General features: G+C 37.8%; 1 long non-coding RNA gene across 8 annotated transcripts in view; it reads left to right on the top strand.

Moving 5' to 3' along the window:
* The first annotated feature begins 14909 nt into the window (after window positions 1-14909).
* The window catches only part of Gm31145, a 145238-nt gene continuing 135708 nt past the window's right edge, over window positions 14910-24439 (top strand). For 7 of the 8 annotated variants that reach the window (XR_881160.1, XR_881159.1, XR_390442.2 and 4 more), the window contains exon 1: window positions 14910-19942. This is a non-coding gene — a long non-coding RNA (predicted gene, 31145). The remainder of the gene's footprint in view (window positions 19943-24439) is intronic. The other variant, XR_390444.4, reaches the window with a different exon arrangement.

Genomic DNA, 24439 nt, shown 5'->3' with positions numbered 1-24439 from the left:
TAATAAAGCAGCGACATGAAAGCACACAGACCAGAGCTCTGGGGTCGAAATAAAGCAGCAACATGAAAGCACACAGAGCTCTGGGGTCGAAACTCATACACCTTTGCACAGGGTAGAGGAGTCTCGACGACGACTCAAATTTTTCACAAGCTTTTAAAGGAAAAAACCACAAACTGGGAGGGGGAATGGGGAGGGAATAGGGGAAGTTTAACAACCACAAGTTTACTCAACCAAAGAGTCATATCCTGTGTTTGGCAATACATCTGGCCTGTTGAAACATTCTGTGGTTGTTCCAGAAAATGTTTTTTCTCAAGTATGTTTTCCAGATGGGAGGGGGTGGGCTCCGAGGTGAAAGTTCATGTTCTCACAAGAGGCCAGTAATTTTTCATTCTTCAATATAAGGTAAGATGATAACAGCTGTTATGCTAGTGCCTCTTCAGCTCTGCACTGAGCCGCTCTCTGTTTTTGCTGCACAACCACATTCATAGCGGTTTCTCAAAACGTATAGTTCTTTTTTCCAAACAAAATAGTTTTTATTGATTCTTTAGGAATGGCACCTAATACACCCATAAGCACTCACTTCCCAATCCTCCATGCCCACCACCTGCCATGTACCCTTCTCATCCCAAAATAAAACAAGTCCAATTTGCCTTATCTGTATACTTAATGGAGCCTGGCCAGCCCCTTCAGTATAACTGAGCCCTTCGCTGGGAGCCAATAATTATTAAAAGATACACCTCTGTATTCTTATTATACTTTTTAAAAGAGTTCTCTTCGGTGGCTTCCTATCCAGGCTGTTACTTTTTTTTGGGGGGGGGGAAGGGTGGGGAGGTTGGGGTTTGGGTGGGGATAGAGGTTTTCATGAAAAGGTTACCATGTCACTCTTTCTAAACTCTGTGTCTGCAGCAATCAATATCACTGCGAAAGTAGCCTTGCTCTTTACCATGGGCCTCCACATGGCTTCTGGTGACAGCTCAGGCCTCAAATTACAGTAGGATCACAGACCCAGATAAGGCCTTTCAAAGCATCAATATGGACTCATGTGGGAGCATAGGCCACTTATATCAATATGCCCCAGAACCCCAAGTTTCTGTCCTCGGCAGCACTCCCTGCAGACATCAACATGGCTTCAGGCTGCAGCATCCACCACAGAGATCTCCATGGCTTATGGTGGTAACAAGGGCCAAGGACATCAACACCCAACCACACATGGCCCTCAGTGGCTACATAAGCCCGGACATCACCATGGCCTCTGGTGGCAATACAGGCCACTCAAATTGGTATGGACCCTGAAGGGTGGCCTCAAGATGGCTTTAAGCCATAGCAGCATAGACCATGGATACCTTCATGGTTGGTGTTCAGTAGTAATACAGTTTAGGAGATCTGCCAGGCCTCCAGCCGTATCAGGACCACTGACCTACACTTGGCCCTCAGTGGCATGGAACTCAGTGGTCCTTCCATGAGGTCCATTTCAGGAAGTAAACTTTTCCTTATCGTAGGCCTCATATTGTGTAAGCTCCAGGCTGTAGCATACCACCTCACTGACCCCACTGTTGTCCTCAGCTCTCTCTCTCACACCTCTCTCCCCAGTACATGCATTCCTCCAGTCTTCTGTTTTTCCAACTCTCCATCACACATTTGTTAATCTGATGTCCCAGTCGCTTCACCTGTATTTCCCTGCAATCCTCCCATTAGAGCAGAGTGGCTCTAACAATAGATCTTTTAAGCAATGCTTCAGAACTCATAAAAGCTGTCAGTTAATAGGAACTCTCCATATGACAGGCTGAGACGGGCGTGGTGGTACAGGCCTTTAATCCCAGCACGCGGGAGGCAGAGGCAGGCAGATTTCTGAGTTCGAGGCCAGCCTGGTCTACAAAGTGAGTTCCAGGACAGCCAGGGCTACACAGAGAAAACCTGTCTCGAAAACAAAACAAAACAAAACAAAACAAAACAAAACAAAACAAAACAACAGGCTGAGTCTGCTCTGCAATACAGAGTTCAAACCTGTAGTCAGTCCGAGGTCTGAGTGAGTACCACTCCAGTTTCCTAATTTCCAAGCAGGAAGTACCTCAATGTCTGCCCTTAAAGTGAGGAATGGCCATCTAAAAAACCCATATCTCACAGTGTCTTCTCTTTGTTTTTGGAGTCAAATGTCCCAAGTCGATTAAAAGGGAAGTCCAATTGTTTCTTTCTTTCTATTTATTGGCTATTTTCTTTATTTACATTTCAAATGTTATCCCCTTCCCATCTTTCCCCTCTGGAACCCCCTATCCACCCCCCCCTGCTTCGATGAGGTTGTTCCCCCTCCAATCACCCACTCCCACCTCACCATCCTGTCATTCCCCTACACTGGCGCATGGAGCCGGAGCCTTCACGGGACCAAGGGTCTCTCTTCCTACTGATGCCAGATAAGGCTCTTCTCTGCTACAGATGCAGCTGGAGCCATGGGTCCCTCCTTGTGTACTCTTTGGTTAGTGGTTTAGTCCCTGGGAGCTCTGGTGGAGGGGGGTCTGGTTGGTTGATATTGTTGTTCTTCCTATTGAGTTACAAACCCCTTCAGCTCCTTCAGTCCTTTCTCTAACTACTCCATTGGGGAACCTGTGCTCAGTCCAATGATTGGCTGTGAGCTTCTGACTCTGTATTGGTCAGTCTCTGGCAGAGCCTCTCTGGAGACAGTTATATCAAGCTTCTGTCAGCAAGCACTTCTTGGCATCCACAATAGTGTCTGGGTTTGGTGTCTGCATGTGCAATGGATCCCCAGGTAGGTTAGTCTCTGAATAGACTTTCCTTCAGTCTCTGCTCCACACTTTGTCCCTGTATTTCCTTTAGACAGGAGCCATTCTGGGTTAAAATTTTGGAGATGAGTGGGTAACTCCATCCCTCAACCAGGGGCCTTACCTAACCTCTGGATATGGTCTCTACAAGTTCTCCCTCCCTTTTATTGTTTCTTTACTTTGTTTCAAGTTCTCCAGAGATTTGGTTTCAAGTCAGTGAGAAGGAAAAGAACTGCTTTTATCCAGAGCTTGGAGCAGGCCACTCATCAATGCGCAGCTATCTCTGAGTGGAGTCTATTCCACAACACACACTGGTGATTCTGCAGTCTCATTACCAGTGGACATTGTTCCTTGAAGTTTTTTTTTCCTCACTTAGTTAGTTTCCATGTTTTCCATAAAACTGGCCTTATCATCACATGGCATTATTCCATGCTTCAATTTTTTCACATCTATAATGCAATCCATATGCAAAGACAAATTCTACTATTATTAAATTCACCAAATGAACCCTATCAAAATTTCTGGGGAAACCTTAGGACTTCACAAATCAGAACTTGAAAAATATTGCTTTCTTGTGTCATCATTTATCTTTCTAAGCAATTGTAAACTTTTCTATGCTGAGAAAACTCTGCAACATAATTTGTTATGTGAAACAATGGAAGAACCCAAGAGCTTATAATGTTTAAAGTTCTTGGTGCACAAATGAGAACTTCAAGTTCCAGTGTCAGGCCCATGGATATGATAACTGCAGGGCTGGAGTGGTGGAGGAAGGTAGGTTCTGGATGTTCACTGTACAGCCATCTTAGACATAATGATGGTCTCCAAGTTCAGTTAGAGTCTTTGTCTGAAAAATAGAGGTGAGGAATGATGGTGGAGAAAGTTACCACTGGCCTCAGAAACCCACAGCACACAAGCATGTGGACATAGAAAAACAGTAGAAACTAATTCCCAAAATAAATCTTAGTATATCAATAGGCCTGGTATATAAATACGGTCTGTTAAATTAATTAGATTGGAGAAAAAGCCAAGCAAAACTAAACCTACAACCCATCTGCATTTTAGGAATTTTCGGGCTGTTTATGTAATTCACACTGTGAATGTTCAAATACGAGGTATCATAGCCTACATGATTAAACTTCTGCCGATTACAAAATGGAAATGTAGAGATGAAATATTGGGGGTGGGGAACCACTAGGACATGTCACACACACATATGAAACAGAACAAATTTTTAAAAGGCATAAATAATCTGAAATCTGAAATGTATAAAATGTCATTTAATTTTCAGTTGTTGAAATTGAATTGATTACTTAGCTATATTGCCTATCATAGTCCAGGTGCTGTCCTTAAATGCATCTGTTTACTGACTGTAAGATTTCTTCTATTCTGCAATTAGCTAGCTTCTGCACTGAGGTCTCCACAGGAGTCATCTCAAAGCCTCTAACTTTGTTCCCCTCCATACTTACCTATACCCTGAAATTCGAGAGACTAAGGGAAAAGACTAAAGATGCTCTTTTAAAAGTTTTAACATTTTATTCCTTTTTTTATTTCATGCACATACGTGAAGTATGAGAGGACATGTGCTGTCCATGTGTATGGAAATCAGCGGGTCAGTCTTCTCCTACCATTACAAGGGTAGCAGGTGCTTTTTCTTGCTTCATCTCTGAGTTTTCCTTTTGATTATTCTGACCACGTGGCAGGGCAGCACTGGGCTAGTGGGTAATTGGCAAGTGCACACCTGGCAGGCTTTTCTCTTCCCTTTCCTTCCCTCGTATCATGTAAATGCCCAGTTAGACAGGAAGGTTGCAGATTAAGTAGGAGGAGTCGAAAAATGTGTTCTTCCTTCTCAGGGATCTTTTTATTCCTAATACTTAGAAAAATTATTTTGGCCACAATGTAAATTATTTTAATGAATTTGAATGAGGCCTAATGCAACATTTTATAAAAGAACTCTTCTACTACAGGTTCACAGCTTTTCCGTGTCTTCTGATTCTGATGTGCTGAGATGTCTGTAAGCTAAAGTGAATCAAAATTATGCATGTAGAATGTAAAAGCATGTGACTTGGAATTCAGTTCTGTAGTTGGCCTCATGAAAACAGTTGTTTTGCGTTTGTAGTGCATAGTGTACAGTTGGTGAGGCATAGGAATATTACAGGTTTTGTTTGCTTGTTTTTAATTTGGTGCATTGTTAGAAATAAACTTCAAAGTATTTCAAAATGGAAAGGGAGATGAAAATAAATGTTTATTTCATTCCCTAATATCCAAGTATATTGCAAAAAAAAGGGGGGGACACTAAAATGTTCTAGGGTTTCAAGCAGAGTGCCAAATGGTATGTTCCATTTCAGTGTTAGGAGATCTGACTGAGCTCCTGCTACTGGGAACCAGTCTAGGATGACCAGAACTGCATTGTGCTACATGTCTCTTGCCTGGCTCTGTGCTTGTGAGCAGGCCAGCCCCGCTTTCCAGTTTCTATAAACAGGATCCAACTAGCCGGCTAAAGTCAGAACATGCTAGGATGCTTCATATTCAATACACAGCCTTATAAAGAGAAGAAAAATGAGCCTTGTCCAAAATTCTTACCTCAGCACCCACTGGCAAAAATAAAATGTAAGCTGGGGACCACATCTCTTTGAAGCTGATTTTTTAAAAAACTCTCTAACAGGCCTCTGGTGGTTACAGATATTGATAGTCAGAAAGTAATCTGTTCAGGTTTGGGGGCATGCCACTACAAATTGTGGAATGCATCCCTTCCTCTCCAAGGACATGTTGAGCTTTTTATAATGTCCATTCAGGCTCACTTGTCAGCTGTCTCCTCCTTTTGACATGAATTATTTTCTACCTCTTATGGGGTTATAATTAAATATATTTTTAAAATAAGGAATTTTATTAACATAGGATCTGTAGCTTGAGTCAAAACATTCTTTTCATCTTTTTTAACCCTCATTTTTCTTCCATAATCATTATTTGATTCCCTCTGGCTGCCTGCTACTTATTTGTAGTAGTACCATTCATCCATTGAGACCTTTCCATCTGTCACAAAGCTTGGCTTTCTTTACCCGAAGCTCTGTTCTCCCACTGGGCCATGCTTGGCCCCCCTCCTCCTTCCCCATCTCTCCTTAGTTGGAATGAACAATATTTCGTGCAGTTGTTTTCATATGTTATTTCTGTTATTTTTGATTTATAAAAAAATGGTGGGAATGCATTTGCTAATAATATTTGCTAATATTTGCTAATAAGGCTGGTATGACTTCTACAAATCATGTCTTCTTGGGGGGAGTTATGAGTGAAAATTGGGGTAGATCCAGAGCATTTTAACATTCTCAATGTTAAGTGAAGCAGTAGGAATTGCACAGCCAGGATTTGCATAAGAGGAAAGAGTGGTTCAACCTATTCCTTTCTCTGTGTCTACTTGCTTGTTTGTTAACCGTTGCCAATTAGTCGCTTAGGGTTCTTGTGTGTGTGTGTGTGTGTGTGTGTGTGTGTGTGTGTGTGTTTGTGTGTATGAATTTCAATGCTTGGTAATGCTTAGAGATTAAAATTAATTTCTGGTGCTATCACTTTCCTTCAAATATTACTAATAGTTTCTATTAAAATTATATGTCATTGGACAGAAGAAAGGATTCCAGAGATAGGAAAAGAGGAGAAAATGATAATAAAAGACTGTCCCGATCAAAAAATAAAAAATAAAACAATTCCATTTTCTTTATGTTATTAGAGTTATTATATTATGCTGTGCCAGTCAATAAAAAAAAAAGAGCTCTATTCCTTAGTGATTGATCTGTTAGGCGGATGTGATAAACCATCAGAGAAGGGAATGTTTTCCAGAGGAAATTCAAAGTGATAAGAATAGGAAATTTTACATTAACAGATAAAAAGCATTTATAGTTTTGCTTCCAAGAAGATAGTTATCCTTTCATTTTAATTATTTTGTTTATATTCTAATATTTTGAATTTAAAGCTTGAATTATATTCAATATATAATTCCACAATAGTTTGCAATACCCTGGTAATGAATTTCTTCTTGGCACATAAAGTATTGGAGTTGTGTCTTGGAATACAAGCCATGCAAAGTTTTTCTGACAACAGATCCTTTATTGTCATACAAACAAACAAATAAACTAAAACAAGAAAACAACAACAAAAAAAAAACAACAAAAAATTCAATCTGTGATCCTCTTTTAGACTCCATTTGTTGGAAATGGTAGATAGATAAATAGACCAATAGACAGAGAGATGACAGACAGAGGAATGTCTATGTAATAATTTAGTATCCTTGTTGTATTCTGATTATGTTTGGGAAATCAGAACAAAATAAGAAGCTAATTTGCCCAGTCAACTAAATATAATCCAGTTATTTTTGAGCTTTGCTGATGACCAAATGCACGTATATCAGGTTTCCTACTTCCATAGTATTGAACTTGAGTAAAAGGAATCTTTGTTAAGAAGAAGGAATAGCTTTTGCTAACAAGGAGCTCATAGTAGAGCTGAGGGTAGGAAGACATTCACGCTTTGCCTCTGTCATCAGTGAGATATAGAACTGAGAATATATTTGTTGAAGAATAGTTGATTACATTTGGATCATATGAGATTAGGGCCAGAAAAGGAAAAAAAAATGTTTTTAAAATTTCAAGTGCATATCTGGACATAGAATAACTGATGAATTAAGATGAGAATAATTGAAGAGATTGATGCATGTCTGTCTTTAGAACTATGTGGTTCCATTTTATTTATAGGGGGATGAGATGGTAGAAGAAGCGTAAGAACATTAATATATACTGAGAGTTGACTGGGAGTACTGAAACAATTCAAGACAATGAAGAACATAGGATATCTGTCTATCTGTCTATCTATCTATCTATATGTCTGTCTATCTATAACTTGTCACCTACCATATCCAACAACTGTAGTTTAAAAGAGACAGAAAGATTCACTGAATTTTTATGAATAATGATACAGGATCTATTGTCAAGAAAAAGCTTTTCATGGTGAATGATAAAAAGAAGTTGGATTAAATACAAAAGGAAACTGTCTTCTAACAGTAAAAAGAGCCAGGTTTTGAAGGACAAAGATCTTAGAAAAAAAGCAAGCATTACTGAGGTTACTGGCAGTCAGTGGCATTTTACTGGAGAGATTTATAGGCCCATAACTGGAAGATACAAAATCAAGGAAAAATGTATTTTACACCATACTTCTTCAGTTTCACAATGCTGCTGAAGTACCAGTAAGGTAGGAGGAAAGGTCCTGCCAATGAAGAGGGATCTTGAAAATAATCAAATACCTCAATGCATCTAGGGTTGCAATGGAGAATTACACATAACTGTCTATGTTGCAGGAGTAAGGGGGATTCAGAGACTGTCCCGCTCTCACAACATTTGAAATGCAGTCCAAATTATCTCAATGTCTAATTAGAGTTAAAGAGCCGGCCTTCCTCAAATTTCCTATTTGAAGAAAACTTTGTAAAATAGTATTGGACTGTCCTATGTATTTTGTTTATAAGTAAGTCTGTGTATCAGCTGATGCTAATGGAGGCCAAAAGAAGGCATCAGCACCAATTCACCTAGAGCTAGAATTAAGGATAGCTGTGAGTTACCCTGTGATTAGGTAGGAATCAAATTCTAGTTATCTTCAAATGCAACTAGCAGTCAACAAATTAGATTTTATAGGGAAAGTAAAAGTCTTAAAAAGTTTCTGAATGAAAACCTAGTAGGAAGATGTATGTCTGTAAGCATAGAGGAAGTGATGAGATTTCAAGGTCACCTTTGGTTACATAATGAGTTCAAGATAATGCAGGGATACATGAAATTCAGTCCCCAAACAATGTTTTTGGTTTTTTTTTTTTAAATTAAAGAAGCAAAAAAACACTAGGATGGATAATTGTTTAAAAGAGCTGGGAATTACACTTATGGTAGGTTTTCTGACTGAAGGTAATTCTTTCTGGCCCACAACTGAAGAATGGAAACCAAAGAAAAAAATTAACACTGTGAGTCTGAATCAAGGGACAATGTTTATTAAGGGAAGGGACCACTATTGTTAGAATTTACAGACCCATGTGTTGGAGCATCCCAAACTAGGCAGGAAAGAAGCTTAGCAATCAGTATGGCTCAATAGAGACCATGAATGCATATAAATAAACTACAGAAATATGACTAATGAACCAAGGGAAAGAAGATTAAATCAAATAAATGAGCAAATAAAAACACATGGAAAATAGGAAGAAAAAATGAAATCCTAGAACATCTGCAATGTTGTAAATTGACTAGAAAGCTCCAACAGCAGAGTTCACGTGGTGCGGAGAAACTTGAGCAACAGTTAACAATGAAGAACTTTGGAAATAGAAAATGCTTAGGAGAATGGAATAAACATTTCCCCTTAAAGATATGTGAAAAAAGTAATTATATTTTCAAAGAAAAAAATTAAAGAACCTTGAACTGAATTTTAAAACATGAATTATGGTAGGTAACATACATGAAAGAAAAAGTGTATACTTGTAAAAATTTTTGTTATTCAAGATGTTATACATTATTGAAAATATCACTGTAAGTGACCTCCCCCTCCCCCAGAGTGACTTCTCAGGCTGACAGAGGTCTTATGGCTCCATCACAAGCTTTCCAGATCAGCCACCAAGAATTGTGGCCTAAACTTAGTGGCCTGGATAATGCAGGTACCCCAGAAGTACCAAGTTGGAGATTGGGCATATGTTAAGAGTCATCATGCTGAAAACTTGTATGCAAAGTGGAAAAGGCCATTCCGGGTGTTGGTGACCACCCTGACCTCTGTTAAAGTGGATGGAGTAACTGCCTGATTCACATCAGACCAGCATCTGTGTCTGACGCCAACTATTTAGCAGCCAGATACCCAAGCAACACCCTTCTGCAAGGCCAGAGAAACCTTGAGATGGCTGTGGTATACATTCCAGCGCTGAGCCTCAGCAGCCCCCACAACCCTACCAGGATGACTTGGCAGGTGTTCTCAGTCACTGGGGATGCGGCTTGGACCACTACATAGGAACACCTACATTATATATGGTGGCCAGACCTTGTCCTTGATCTCTGGAATTTAGCAGTGGGCCTTGACTCCTGGGATGTCCCTGCCCTGGAAACACAGGGGGAGGGATTGCCCGAATGTGGGAGATGAGGGACATGTGACTCTAAACTGTGTCCCAGTAGCGACCTTGGAGGGTGGTGGGTCTTAGGGTGCAGACAGGACACCTAAAGTTGAGGAGTGTCCTTTAAGAAACCCCCATATATGTGTGCCCCCGAGATGGGAGAAGCCAGCAGCAGGCCCATCAGTGTTAGGGGGCCAACCACTTTTTCTGTGCTACCTGGGGGTGTGAAACATTGGGAAACTCATACTGGAGACCATTCCTGGGGTAATTAAAGATTCAATGGCCAAGGTGAGATTAGGGCTAGCCAAGCTGAAGAGAGAAAGAGAACAGAGTCAGAGAGGGTTGAGTCTTGGTTTAACTTGTCCCCTTGGTTAACCTCCCTCATATCCACCTTATTAGGACCCTTCATTGTTCTCCTGCTATTGTTGAACTTTGGACTCTGCATATTGAACCAGCTTATAGCCTTCATAAAAGAAAGAATAGAAGCAGTGCAGCTGATGGTCCTGCACTAATAATATGAGACCCTGAGCACAGGACCCGAAGAATATGAGTTAGTTACTCAAAACCCCTGAATGTAGCTCCAGGATTGGAGCTTATACAAGAAAAAGGGGGGAATGAGGAACCCTAAGGGATTTTCCAGCCCTACACCCTCCTTATAGCTTCTCTGTCCTGCCTGGAGTCAAGGCTAGGCCAAATTCCATTCTCCATTCTAATTTCTCAGAATGTACTTAACTACCTGACCCTCTGAGAAGTCCCAGGTAGAGTTCAAATGTGTGTCATGCTTGCTAGCCAATAGATTTAAGGGTCAATAGGCTTAGCCAATAAGTTTGAATTGTAACCTTGCTGATGTAATCTGTGCCCCTAAAAAATATAAAACCTCTATTTAATAGCCATTCGGGGTCATCTTCTTAGTAATTCATCTTGAGGAACTAATTGAAGGTAGACCCCGATGCACTGCAAAATAAACCTCTTGCTTTTGCATTGGAAAAAACAAACAAACAAGCAAGCAAACAAGCAAGCAAACAATATGTTTAAAAATTAATCAGAACATTCCTGAAACAAAAGAAAGAGATAAAGAGCACAACCAGTGAGACAACTAACATATAAAAGGAAGACTGTTAGACTAGACCTTGTCAAGTTGTTTTCCATTCTAAAAGACTTAACAATCCATTTACTGCAAAGAAATTTCAGATTAGAACAAAACCAAGACCCATCAATTCACTGGTAACTTATATGAGAGTTGGATAGTATCCTGATCTGCAGAGCCTCGTAGAATCCCAAAGCAAGGCTTAGGATCCAAGTGTACTCATCTTCTGGGTTAGGACTTGCCTGTTCTATGCAGAGCCAGCTTCGTCTTGCTTAGAGCAAGTAGAAAGTTTGAATTAAACTTTCTGATAATTGAATTTTGATTTCAACTTCAATACATTCCTGAATATTCTTGGGTTGGAGGGCGATCACAGAAACGGAAATGATTTGATCACTTCAAGCAGGTTTAGGCAGTCTTAATGTCCTCTGCTCAGAAGTGACTTCGAATTTTGTACATGTTGATATAGCCAGTTGATAAGGTTTCCCATATTATATTGAATTTTCCTGTCTGTTGAGATAGAAAAATGGCTGGCTGCAACTTAGTCATATTCAAGAAGTATATGGTATTAGAAGGAATCTGATAGAAAGATCATTATTTCTATTGCTTTGAGAAGGAAACGGAAGGCTTTTAGGACATTTCTGGGTTTCGCTCTCTCTCTCCAATATAGGGCCATCATATTCACACGTAAGGATAGTCTACCAAGAAAGAAAAACCTTTTATTATTATGTTGTTGACTATTATTTGAAAATCAGATGATGTGTCAAAAACTGGTGATAAATATTTAAAAATAACAGAAAGATTATGTTTGTAGTAAATCTGAACAAAATAAGATTTGATTTTATTTTTCCCTTTTTATTTATTAATTATTTTATTTATTAACATTGCAAAAGTTGTCTACTTCCTGGTCTCCCATTCTATGAGCTCCCACCCCCTCCCCCTCCCTTTTGCCTCTAAGAGGGTGCTTCCATATCCACCCGCTCCCACTTCACCCCTCTAGCATCCCCCTATTTTCAGGCATCAAGCCTTCACTGGACCAAGCACATCCCCTTCCACTGAGGCCAGACAAGGAAGTCCTCTGCTACATATATACCAGGGGCCACAGACCAGCCCATGTATGCTCTTGGTTTGGTGGCTTAATCCTTGGGATCTCTGAGTGTTCCAGTTAGTTGATACTGTTGTTCTTCCTATGGGATTGCAATCCCCTTTAGCTCTTTCAGCCCTTCTCCTAAACCTTCAACAGGGGTCCCTGGGTTCAGTCCAGGTTGCCTATAAGTATCTGCATCTGTTTTAGTCAGCGCTGACAGAGCTTCTCAGAGGACAGCAGCCAGCTACCGTCTGCAAGTGCGTCTTGGCATCAGCAGTAGTGTTGGGGTTTGATGTCTGCAGATGGGATAGATCCCAAGTTGGGGCAGTCTCTGATGGCCTTTCCTTCAGACTCTGCTTCATTTTTGTCCTGCATTTCCTTTAGACAGGAACAATTCTGAGGTAAAGATTTTTAGATGGTTAGGTGACCACATCCCTCAAATGGGAGCCATGCCTATCTATAGGACATGGTCTCTTCAGGTTCTATATCCCCACTGTTAGACATTTAAGTAATGTCATCTCCATTGGGTCCTGGGAACCTCCCACATCCCTGGTATCTGGGACTTTCTAGTGGTTCCCTCTGTTCCCCACCTCACCCTGCTGCATATTTCTATGGATCCTTCTAGCTCTCTGGGCTTCTCTCTTGTCTCTCTCCATTCCTTATACTGCCTCCTTTCCTCTCCCCTCTCTCCCACCCAGATCCCTCCTTCCCTCTGCCTCCCACTAATTTTTTTTGTTCCCCATTCTAAGTGGAATTGAAGTATCCATGCTTGGGCCTTCATATGTTCATATGTTCTGTGAGTTTTATCATGCATATTCTGAACTTTTTGGCTAATATCTACTTATCAATGCATACATACCATGTATGTCCTTTTGGGTTTGGGTTTACATTATTCAAGATGATATTTTCTAGTTCCACCCATTTACCTGCAAAATGTATGATATCCTTGTTTTTAAAAACTAAGTAGTATTCCACTGTGTAAATGTACTACATTTTCTGCATCCATTCTTTGGTTGGGAGACATCTGGGTTGTTTCCAGCTTCTGGCTATTATAAATAAGTTTGCTATGAACATAGTGGAGCACCTATTCTTGTGATATAGTTGAGCATCTTTTAGGTATATGTCCAGAAAGAGTATAGCTGGGTCTCTAGGTAAAGCTATTTCCAATTTTTCTGAGGAACCTCCAGATTGATTTCTATCATGGTCACAAATAATATAAAATATCTTGGTGTAACTCTAACCAAGCAAGTGAAAGATCTGTATGACAAGGACTTCAAGTCTCTGAAGAAAGAAAGAAAGAAAGAAAGAAAGAAAGAAAGAAAGAAAGAAAGAAAGAAAGAAGGAAGGAAGGAAGGAAGGAAGGAAGGAAGGAAGGAAAGAAAGAAAGAAAGAAAGAAAGAAAGAAAGAAAGAAAGAAAGAAAGAAAGAAAATGTTCTAAGAAGATGGTAATTTTTCCCATGCTCATAAGTCTGTAGGACTAACAGTAAAAATGGCCATCTCACCAAAAGTAATCTACAGATTCAATGCAATTTCCCTCAAAATGCCAATTCAATTCTTTTCAACTTCATTTGGAATAACAACAACAACAACACAGAATAGTGAAAACAATTCTCAAAAATAAAAGAACTCCTGGGGGAGTCACCATTTCTGATCTTAAGCTATACTACAGACCAATCGTGATAAAAACCTCATGGTGTTGGTACAGAGACAGACAGGTAGATCAGTGGAATAGAATTGAGGACTCAGAAGTAAACCCATACAACTATGGGCACTTATTCTTTGACAAAGATGCCAAAGCCAAACAGTGTAAGGAGGAAAGCATCTTCATCAAATGGTGCTGGTATAACTGGCAGTCTGCATGTAGAAGAATGCAAATTGTTCCATATTTACAACCTTTTACAAAGCTCAAGTTCACATGGATCAAGGACCTCCTCAGAAAACCAGATACGCTTAATATAATAGAAAAGATAGTGGGAAAGAGCCTTGAACTCATTGGCACAGGAGAAAATTTCCTGAACAGAACACCAATGGCTTATGCTCTAAAAATCAACAATTAACACATGGAACCTTATGAAACAGAAAAGCTTCTATGAGGCAAAGAACCCTTCAATAGGACAAAATGGCAACCTACAGATTGGGAAAGGATCTTCACTAACCCTGCATCCAATATTGTGCTAAAATCCAAAATATATAAAGAACTCAAGAAATTAGACTCCAGAAAACCAAATAACCCTATTAAAAAATGGGCTACAGAGCTAAACAGAGAATTCTCAAGTGAGGAAACTGGAATGACTAAGAAACACCTAGAGAAATTTCAGCATCCTTAGTCATAAGGGAAATGCAAATCAAAACAACCCTGAGATTACACCTTACACCAGTCAGAATGGCTAAGATCAATGAAAGATTTTAAAAAGATAAATCTACTAATGAATTTCAAAATTAGGTGATATATATGTGTGTATATATATATATATATATATATACACACACATATATATTTGTATATCTCATACATGTTTATGATATATACCATTTATTTGGACCAGATAACTATATAGAATAATTGAATTGTGGATACCAAAATGAGCAGTTATGCAGAGACTTAATATAAATCTAAAATGTCAATATGAGCTGAGTTATTCTAAGGAAGACATAATGGAGAAGAGAATTAGAAAACAATCACAAATATTTAAGTAAGTATAGATAGATATATACCTTTCATATATCAATGCAAATGTTATTTACATGAATATACATAAAATCATGTAGTGCCTTTTCATATATACAAACACATGTATACAAATTATGTGATATACAAATATATCTCAATCAGCCATATTTTATATATTAATCTTAATTTCCAAAGAAGATATCGTAAAGGTATTGGCTTCAGTGAGGTTTTTTTAGATGGTATTTGTGATAAAATGCAAGTGAATCAAGTATAGACATTTAATTCAACAGCTTTGTTAAAAGTAAGTTATGCCTTGAATGTTCCCATTATTAATTATAGGACAGATCTAACAGCAGAGTGAGTGATGAAAGCCACCATATTTTAGGAATCTAAAATCTAATTAATGTGTTATCTCATTCTAACCACTCATAAAGATGAAGTGTGATGAATTCTACCATTTTGTATAAGAACTCATAAAGTAAAAGTCATTTCAATCCTTTGAGAACTCATTTGTTTCTTCCAAGATCAAATAGTGACTAAGTGCATACGTAAGCAGACTCACTTCACAACATCACCCAGTGTACTTCAAGGAATACGGAGAAATATGAGACTATATGAACTCTGAAGTTGAGTGTAGCTGAAAGATAAAGGAAGATTAAAATTAGAAAGTTCATTTATCACTTGAAAAAGCTGCAGTGAGAGAGACTTATGAGTATACAACTCTGTGTTGTCCACAGGCAGGAAGTATCAATCATAAGTGTAATAGAAAGTTTATGATCAGAGTGTGTTTAAATGAGCAAATACATTAGTAACAGTGACATTAACAGAATATCCCACATCATGATCCTCCCTAAATGGCAAGGGAAGAAGGCCTAAGGAAAAAAATGAGGACTAGAATAGTATCACTGTCTTTAGTAAAATGTAGAATGAAAAATACAAAGAGCAATAAAACTTAATGCTGCTGTTCTTTTACAGTGGTTTATTTTTAAACAAGAAAATGTTTTTCTACAAAAGAAAGCAAAGTTCATGAGGATCTGCAATTGAAAACTTATGAGAGTCTCTCATGGTAGTGGAGGGCAATAAATCACAAATAGTGTCAGCATGAATGGAGGGTACTCACATGCTGGAAAGCAGATGCCAAGGAAATAATGGAGCCATTTTCAACATTTGCAGATCAAGCATGCAAAAACATAGTCTGCTCATGTACCCAAGAATGCAGACATCATCTTTACAGAGGGCAGTGGTTGGTTAATGTGAAAAGGATTCCCAATAAAACAGTAAAGTCACTGGCAACAAAAGTCCTTCCGAGGAACACAGAGACATAAAAGGGTTCCTCCTGTGGAGACCACGTGCCTGTGAGGTTCCGTGTGATTCTATCTGAAGATATTGTAAGGGTTTTGGAGACATTGTAAGGGTATATATTTCAGTGACAAGTCAGTTTTAGAAACAGAACTAGAGATAATGGCTTAATTATCCAACTTAGTTCAAATGCATGAAACTGAATGTCTAGAATGTCAATTTATACTAGAGTTTTCAGAACTAACAGAATGATGGACATGCATGGAAAATTGTAGTGTTGGGCAAAAGTTTAAATGTTTTCAAGAACTCTTATGCAATTGGGAAATTCAAGACTAGAGTACAGATTTCCTTTGTACATCAATAGAAATAAGCAGTACTTATTTGGAAAATAAGTAAGAAACTCTAAACTATGCCATCTTCCCTTGGTAGTGAAAAAGTTTTGAAAGCTTTCTTATATTTTCTAAAATAGACTTGATAACAATAAGGTAAAATTGAGAACCAATGAAGTAAAAGTGTAGTTTTATCATACACAGAAGCTGTTCTTACACTGTAAGAACCCAGTTTTTCCATGTGTCCTCTAACCACTAGCACTAAATGAACACTTAAGTATATTTTTTACTATGTTATTTACATACATTATTTTCTCTTAATATATACTAATTCCACAAAAGTAGTAGTGATGGTCATAATTCTGTGAGGGAAACTGACTTAAAGAGCTTAAAGTAATTTGTTTGATAGCAGTGCCCCAAATTGGAATAACCACAATTTCTCTTCCAGTTTATGTGACACAAGAACCCTCTTCCTCATCCTTGATGGTCTGTAGATTATTGATGTTGCTGGAAATAAAACTGGCCTGCATTGCAAATTTGAGAAACAAAGAGCTGCTAACTCACTCAAGACGGCCTGTGTGCCTTTTGGGGGGTTGGCAGTCAAATGTGGCACCAAACTCTGGATCCAATCAAATGTTTAGTACTGTCCAACCTTCCATATGGTTGAGAGATCTGGGTCTGTCACAGATGTCGCAGGCAGCTTCCTACATCACCTGCAAGACATATGTGACATAAATGTGAAAGCAGAATTTCTAAAAGTTACCCCACCTGGGTTGGTAATGGTGAGGCAAAGATCAGCACAGTAGCAAGTATGGGAACCAGGAAAAGTTTGGGGATGATTCATATTAAGGCCCTTAAGGCCCGAGTCAGCTGCTCCACAGGGAGCTGAAATGGGGCATTGTGAGGAGGTGGAGGCAGGGCTGGCAAAAGAAAGGCTTGGAGGACACATTGAATCACAACTTCTAACAGTGTGGCGTGGCTATGCAAACAACATCAGACAGGCCAAACTTACATGCAAAAAAATCAAAGACTGAGTGACTCTTTCTGGGCAAGTGTGTCTGGCAGCCTACGAGGAGGAAAGGAAAGGCTGCAAGTACAATATGCTCTGCAGACAGAGGAGAGAGTCCCAGCCCAAAGACGGCTTCCATGTGTGTGAAGTGTGGAAAAGCTGAGACATGTACTGGGCTCTTCAGCCACATTCTCACCCTTGGAAAGCAATCCGCCACCAGACAAATCTCCAATTTAAATGACAGCAAAATGTATGCTTGGAGTTATCTGACCAAATTAGCAACTGAGATATTCTAGGGACTTAATTTGCACATTGAGTTTTAATAGTATTATATTTGTATAGCAGATTATGTAACCAAAAATGTTAATGGGAAAATGATTTTATTTGACTGGGAAATTGGCACTCTGACTAATTGTCTGAAAAGGAGCCAATTTTAAAATTCAGATGCTATTTGAATGAACTAGTATCAACTGAATTAGGATTTATTGTGTAAAATATGCAGTTTTTAAAAATAGTCTAAGGAAAGAAAAAAAGGACTCAATGAACTAAGTTTGTGTCCTTCTCTGTGTTCTTGGACGAGCTTCAGAATGACACAAATAAGACCATCGAAGTCATCAGGGAGACTGGGGCAGCATGGGACATGATAAATGGCCTGTAATGAACATACTGTAGGAATATGGCTTTTCTTGTTTCTATGTTTCTTTTTTATTTCTTTTTTTTTAATCACTGGAAGGGGTTGGATTCTTTATACTACTTGACCATATAACAATTATTTACTAAAATTTTTGGTTACTTATGTAAAAATGTCTTGAAGTGTTATATGCTTATCTATCTATCTATCTATCTATCTATCTATCTATCTATCTACATATATATTGGTATGACATGACACATATACTTTGGAATAACAATGCTTTGAATGTGATATTAGTATGCTTGGTATATTATGGAAGTCCAAAGTTTATAATAAATACTGATATTTTTCTTACTGTGAAATTTATTAGCTGTAACTGGCAGATATTAAATAAGAAATAATACTGAGAACTAGTTATTTTCATGGAAGAAAGTATTAAAAACCACCCACTTTATCCTTTGAAAAGATCTCCTTTGTTAGTGAACTGTAATGATCTTATTATTCAAGATATCCCTGTCACATCCTGAGTAAGCTTGGGTCTTGTAAGTAATATTTAAGTAGCACTTTTCTTTCATAACTTGCTTTTGGGGGTATGGAACACTGCAAGGCTCCTTCAGATAAGTCTTTTCCTCTTCACTCCATCTCTGGCAGCCCCCCTCCTTAAGACAAAATCTTCAAGTTGCCATAGAAAACTGTGAGTGTTAAATGAATATCTTTGACAGGAGCTAAGACTTTTGGGCATTAAAATAAAGTTTTGCTTCTTTCTTGGCAACTAAAGCTTGAGTGTGTGCTTTGACACCAGGAGCATAGGATGTGAGCAAGGCAACTTTCAGAGCCTCGGAGGTGTCGGTACAAGTAAAGTCAGCAATAGTCAACAGTATTAAGGTAATTTCCCACTTCTAGAATCCCAGCAAGTCAGTGAGCTCATTGCCCCTCTTGGCTGGTAGAGCCTCATTCTCTATTGTCAAATGCCACATAAAACTGTCTTTCAACTCCTAGGGCAGCAATTCTTGAGAAAAGCATAGAGGTAAAACAAAACCATGTGCAAACATTTTAAAATAGTGTTTCTTGATTCATTCACAAGAATGAATGTTGTTATTGTTGGGGGGAGATTTCCCCTGAATATCACATAGACAGAATACTTACTATGTTTGTTTGAATTGCTTCAAGAGCTGACGCTATCAGCTTCTAAGTGAAGAAGTGTTGCCACTATCTCCTGGTTTGTTTCAGTCTTAGGATTGTAAAATATGATTATATTTGTATTGTGCATGTAGAAAACATTTTCTTGCTGGTCATGAAATAATCCAACCTTTTTAATGATAGATGCATGTACAAACTGATGCCTACGTGTCACAAATTGAGACTGGTGGATTTTTTTCCCACTAAGACACACGTCTATGTATCCAAACACCACGGTAAGAAGCAGGACATTATGCATAGCAGGGTTTACAATCATTCGAATTGTCTGAAAACTTTCATGTTCTTTTTGTTTTTAATTTTTCAAGGTTGCAAAGCATACCCACATAGAGGTTGCGCCTGTTTTCAAACATTTTTGTTTAGTAAAACTCCCCCTAATATCTCATCACATAATTTCTACTAATATTTAATTCATTGCACGTAGCAACCTGTATAGCTATAAGAGAGGACATAAATTAGCATTGCAGAGTATGAACATTTGCTTCATGGCAAAACTGTTTCTTCTGGCAACCATTTTGCATTTTTAAAGCCACAGCACCCTGTGTAACAGAACTCCAAGCAGCGGGGCAGCAAAACGGAATAAAGATACTGTAAGTAAATGAAAGAGGGCTGAGGGGTTAAAAACTTTGCTGGATGAATTTTACCATGGCTGCCCCAAGTTCATAATCTCAGTGGATGAATGAAGAGGGTCCCATGTGGGATTTATAAACTTGCTGGAAATGGATGAGAAGCCTTCTGCTCTGCTGGAGTTTGTAAGTAGTTTCTAGGAGCTGCTTTCTACACAACTGAAATTGCTTGGATTGTTTTAGTTTTCTTCTGGCAAGATATGTTTTTCATGTCTGCATATTTTTCTCCCTGTTCTCTTGGTTGGCTTGATGACAAATTCTGTAAGACCCAGACACAAAATGTTTCTTCTGTGAAGGCTCTGAATGCTCTGTCTTGGTCTCTGATCTATCTTGGATGGTGAGCTTTGTTCCTTGGTGCTTGAACATTACCTCAGTGGCTATTTTAAAATTTTTTTTTTGGTTATAGATTATTAGTTTCTGCCACTCATAAATTAGGTTGTGAGGTCTTATTTATTCACTTTGCATATAGTAGGCCCAGCAAGATTTGCTTATATATCCACTATTTCTAATCTGAATATAAACAGACACTCAGAGTTGAAAGTCTATGGGCAAATTACAGTTGAGGTGAGAGTACTTACCACAGAGTCTCATGACCTAAAATTCCCTGATGTTATGTGGGTGACTTGTTTAGAGTGTTTCTTAGCCAGCAACCCATGGTAGAGTAGGGCATGAATAGCAACCTACCAAGAGTGTCTTTTTAACCTTCATGATGAGAGAAAAGAAAAAGCATTTCCCATTGGACATTCCCCTAAACACAAAAATTGTCTAGCTATTTTGTAAGAAAAAAATAAAATAATACTCAGTCTCATTATCTATTCATTGGCAAACACTCTCTGTATATAAGAACAAGAAGTCATTGAAAATAAATCAAATTATAATTGCTTATAACACAATTAATATTTTGAAGATATAGAAAAGTGTGTGGCTGATATCCATTGTTCTGTTGAGGGTAAGATGGTCTACTATCCCTTCCTTGAAGTTACCCTTTGTTTCTATTCTCAACTTTTGAGATTCTTTTGTGCTATGGATGATGAAATGATACATCTCATGTATTATGACCTCTTCTCTGAAAGGTATGCAATAATCTAACAGAGAATTATATGCTTATATATCATACACCACACACCCACCTACCCCCCCCCCCCACACACACACAAGCATAAATTACTACCTGGAAAATACTATATAAAGTTCAGTGGAAATTTGAGCATATCCAAATAGACATTTAGGCAATGAAAGTATTGAGTTACCAATATTAGAATTGTTATGTTCATACTAGGCACTTAGATTCAAGTACTACTTAAAATGCATCTTCTCTTAGGTAAGTTATTTAAACTTTCACCTAAAAATTGAAGTAATAAAATATATTTTAAGTTGTTATGAAAATTAAATGTGCCAGTGTACATAAAATTCTTATAACAGCATATAGGCAACATAGTTAATACACTGTTAGCATTGTCATTGTATTATGATAACTGCTATTGCGTAGCCTAAATCTCCACATTGCTTGGTATAATACCCTGGTGTTAATTAAGCACAATTAAAACAAAAGACATGGCTAAAACGTTTGAGTATTATTATACATAATAATGGATCTATTTGTTATTAACATGTCCTTAAATCATATAAACAAAGGGGGTTTTCTTTATCCAAATATCATAAGTAGTCACTGCCCGGGAGAACAGCATTCCTAGATTCTTTGTTATCCACCTTTCAGCCCACCAGCTATATTTAATAGCTATTCAGGCATCAAACTTGAAAAAAGTGTTATATAAGTGAATCATGCAACAGAATTTAGATGAATTAAATTTTGGGTTCATCTGAAAAATATTTATGTATGATATTCATTGATACTTCTATAAATGGATAAATTGTAAAGTTGGGCTTTGTGAATTCAGATAACATGCCAGCATAATAGAGATAATCTCTCAATTTTTTTTTTTAAAAGGCAAAACAAAGATCTTTAGAAAGACTAAGTCATTGTTCTGAGTTTGTTAGCACAGGCAATGTGGCGATTTAGGCTACTGTTTCCCCATCGTATGCTTTAAATGTCTTTCTTCCTAGGTTTTACATGTGATTTTCTTCCTTTCTCGAGAGCTGTGAGTTTCTCCAATCCTCAGGATCCAGTGTGATATCTATTGTCAGCATGTGAGTTGCTGCTTATAAGAAACAGGGATCTCTCTTGTATTTTAGGATTTGAGACAGCATACTGAAGGAAACTGCAAATAAAGCTTATGTCAGGATGAGTAACAGTAAAATTGTAAGCTCATTCATAATACAGAAGTGTATAGAGAATATCAAAGACTTATCCATTTCTGTCTTAGAAATAAAGAAATCAGTCAGATATAGTCCTTTCCCTTATATAGGGGTGAAACTGGACACAATGGAATTAAATTATTAGAAATTACAAACAAACTTCAATGTACTTTCCTTCTTCTTGCTCTTGGATTTTCCTGGGGAGTTCAAGGAACACTAACTTTCAACATCTCATAATGTTCTTACCTTATAAACACTTGAGTGCAAGTAAACAATAATTATTATTGATCTTATAATACACTATGGAAGTACTAAGCGTTATTTAAAGTTTTATGGGAACTAGAGGGACTAGAGAGTATCATCTTAATTATAATGCTTAGATTATGTATGTTAACTGTTTTTTATTTTGCAAAATAAAGGGAAGTTAATAGAGAAGGCAATAGTGTAGCATGATGCCCTAATTTATAATCCTTTATACGTGACAAAGTATGAAATCAATTGGGCTATTTTATAGCAGGAAATTGGTTTGATTGCAAGAGGGGCTAGATCATAATTGATGACGACAAATTATTTTTATTTTTATTGTCAAAAGCACTGGTATATATTGCTTATATAGTTAAACATTTATTTAACTTATCTTGGTCTCAGACTTAGAAATAGTGATGCTTGCTTTTGGTCCCTGCAAAACTCTTGCTTTTTCTCTGGGAAGTACAACCCGACTGCTTTTTCACCCTCCCTCTCTTCCCTCCCCTTTTCTTGAAGTGCTTCTTTTGTTTGTCTCCATTACACCAGCACGAAGGGACACAGTGTTTCTGCACAGTGGGAGTTGGCAATCTCAGAAGAGGCTTTTCCAGCACTGCTTTTTAGACTGAAATCATTACAATCTTCAATAGCTACTTGGATTAAAAAAAAAAAGACAGAAACTAGCACATTATTATTCTCAAAACCATCTCAATGTAAAAAGAGGCTATTTGCTTGGTTCTCTCCCAGGTTTCCTCCCTCCCTCCCTCTCCCTCCCCAGCTCATCTTGCTTCTTTTTCTTCTAGATGTGTTTCCTTCACACCTAAGTTTGGTTTGCATGGTCCTGATCCACTAATTCTATTCAAACTGAGTCTACAAATGCATTCTTTTTCTTGGTTCTGAATATTTTTACACTGCTATGCAAAAAAAAAAAAAAAAGACCTATATCTTTCACTTATTGGTATTTGATTTTTATCTTTAAGAATGTAAAATTTATTAGCACTGACCCAAGTAATGCCTTCAAACCCAGAAAATTAGCGTGTTTTCCACTTGTCGGGAAGTGGTCTTAACAATAACTTTCAAAAATTTGTAACTAGGTGAGAATTCTTTTTCATGAATTTTCATGTATCAAACTCTAATCTCCTGTTTTTCTGAAGGTACCTCAGTGCCTACTTTCATCACTAGTAGCATTTGTTTGTACACATGCTCACAAGTGACCTGAAGTACACAGAAGAGGCTCAGGGTATGAGATGCTGCTGGCAATGCCTTCACCCCATGAAAGGGATTAGCGTATATGAACACATAATATTTCCAACAGAGGTTTGTAGTGTTGTCTTGTAATTTATTTGTTCTCTTCAAGTGAGCATAACTATGAATAATGAAAGGGAATAGCCTGAATAAAAGAGAGTAATTTATGTACTTTATCAAACCTGCACAACCAATTTATATCCCAGAAAGCAACTTGATGTATGTGTATTCAAATAAAATAAAAATAATTTTTTTGTTGCTAAGTATGGAAAACACTAAGAAAGGGAAAACAAAACAAGCATGTATAATTTGTTATCTATGCTTTTTATTTACATATCTTTTAAAATAATAATTTAGTGAAAAGTCATAGAGTATATTTGGTTCCATTTGAACCTACAGTGTTCCCTGACTCCATCATAGAATCTTCCCAGAAGATGTCAGCAAAGCTATTCTATCCTTCTCTAGTCACAGGGCTTAGACAGTAACCACCTGAGAGGGTGTTTTTTAATTAGTATTTTGTTAGTACTATTTATATACTTTATAATTAGTTGATTCCATTTATTTCTTTAGAATTTAATTTTGTTTCTTCAACTTATATCACACACACACACACAAAAAAAATGCAAGTTTACCTAAAACATGAGCAATATTGCTCAGCAGCCTTTTTTTTTTTCCTGACAAAGTTTGGTCTGTACTTCAGGGTGTAGCTTAAGAGATACTTTTCTATGAACCACTATCCCCCTCTCTACTGTCTTGGGTTTCTATCAGCCTCTTTTGTAGTCCTGTGGCCATGCATTTGCTTTCTGAGGTGCACATTAAGCATTCTTCTGTAACATCAGCATTTATGGAGCATAACTCTCCTGATGTTTTAAATGCCTT

The sequence above is a fragment of the Mus musculus genome, chromosome 4 (assembly GCF_000001635.26).
Source record: "Mus musculus strain C57BL/6J chromosome 4, GRCm38.p6 C57BL/6J".
NCBI lineage: Eukaryota > Metazoa > Chordata > Mammalia > Rodentia > Muridae > Mus > Mus musculus.
This window is presented reverse-complemented; position numbering and strand designations above follow the sequence as displayed.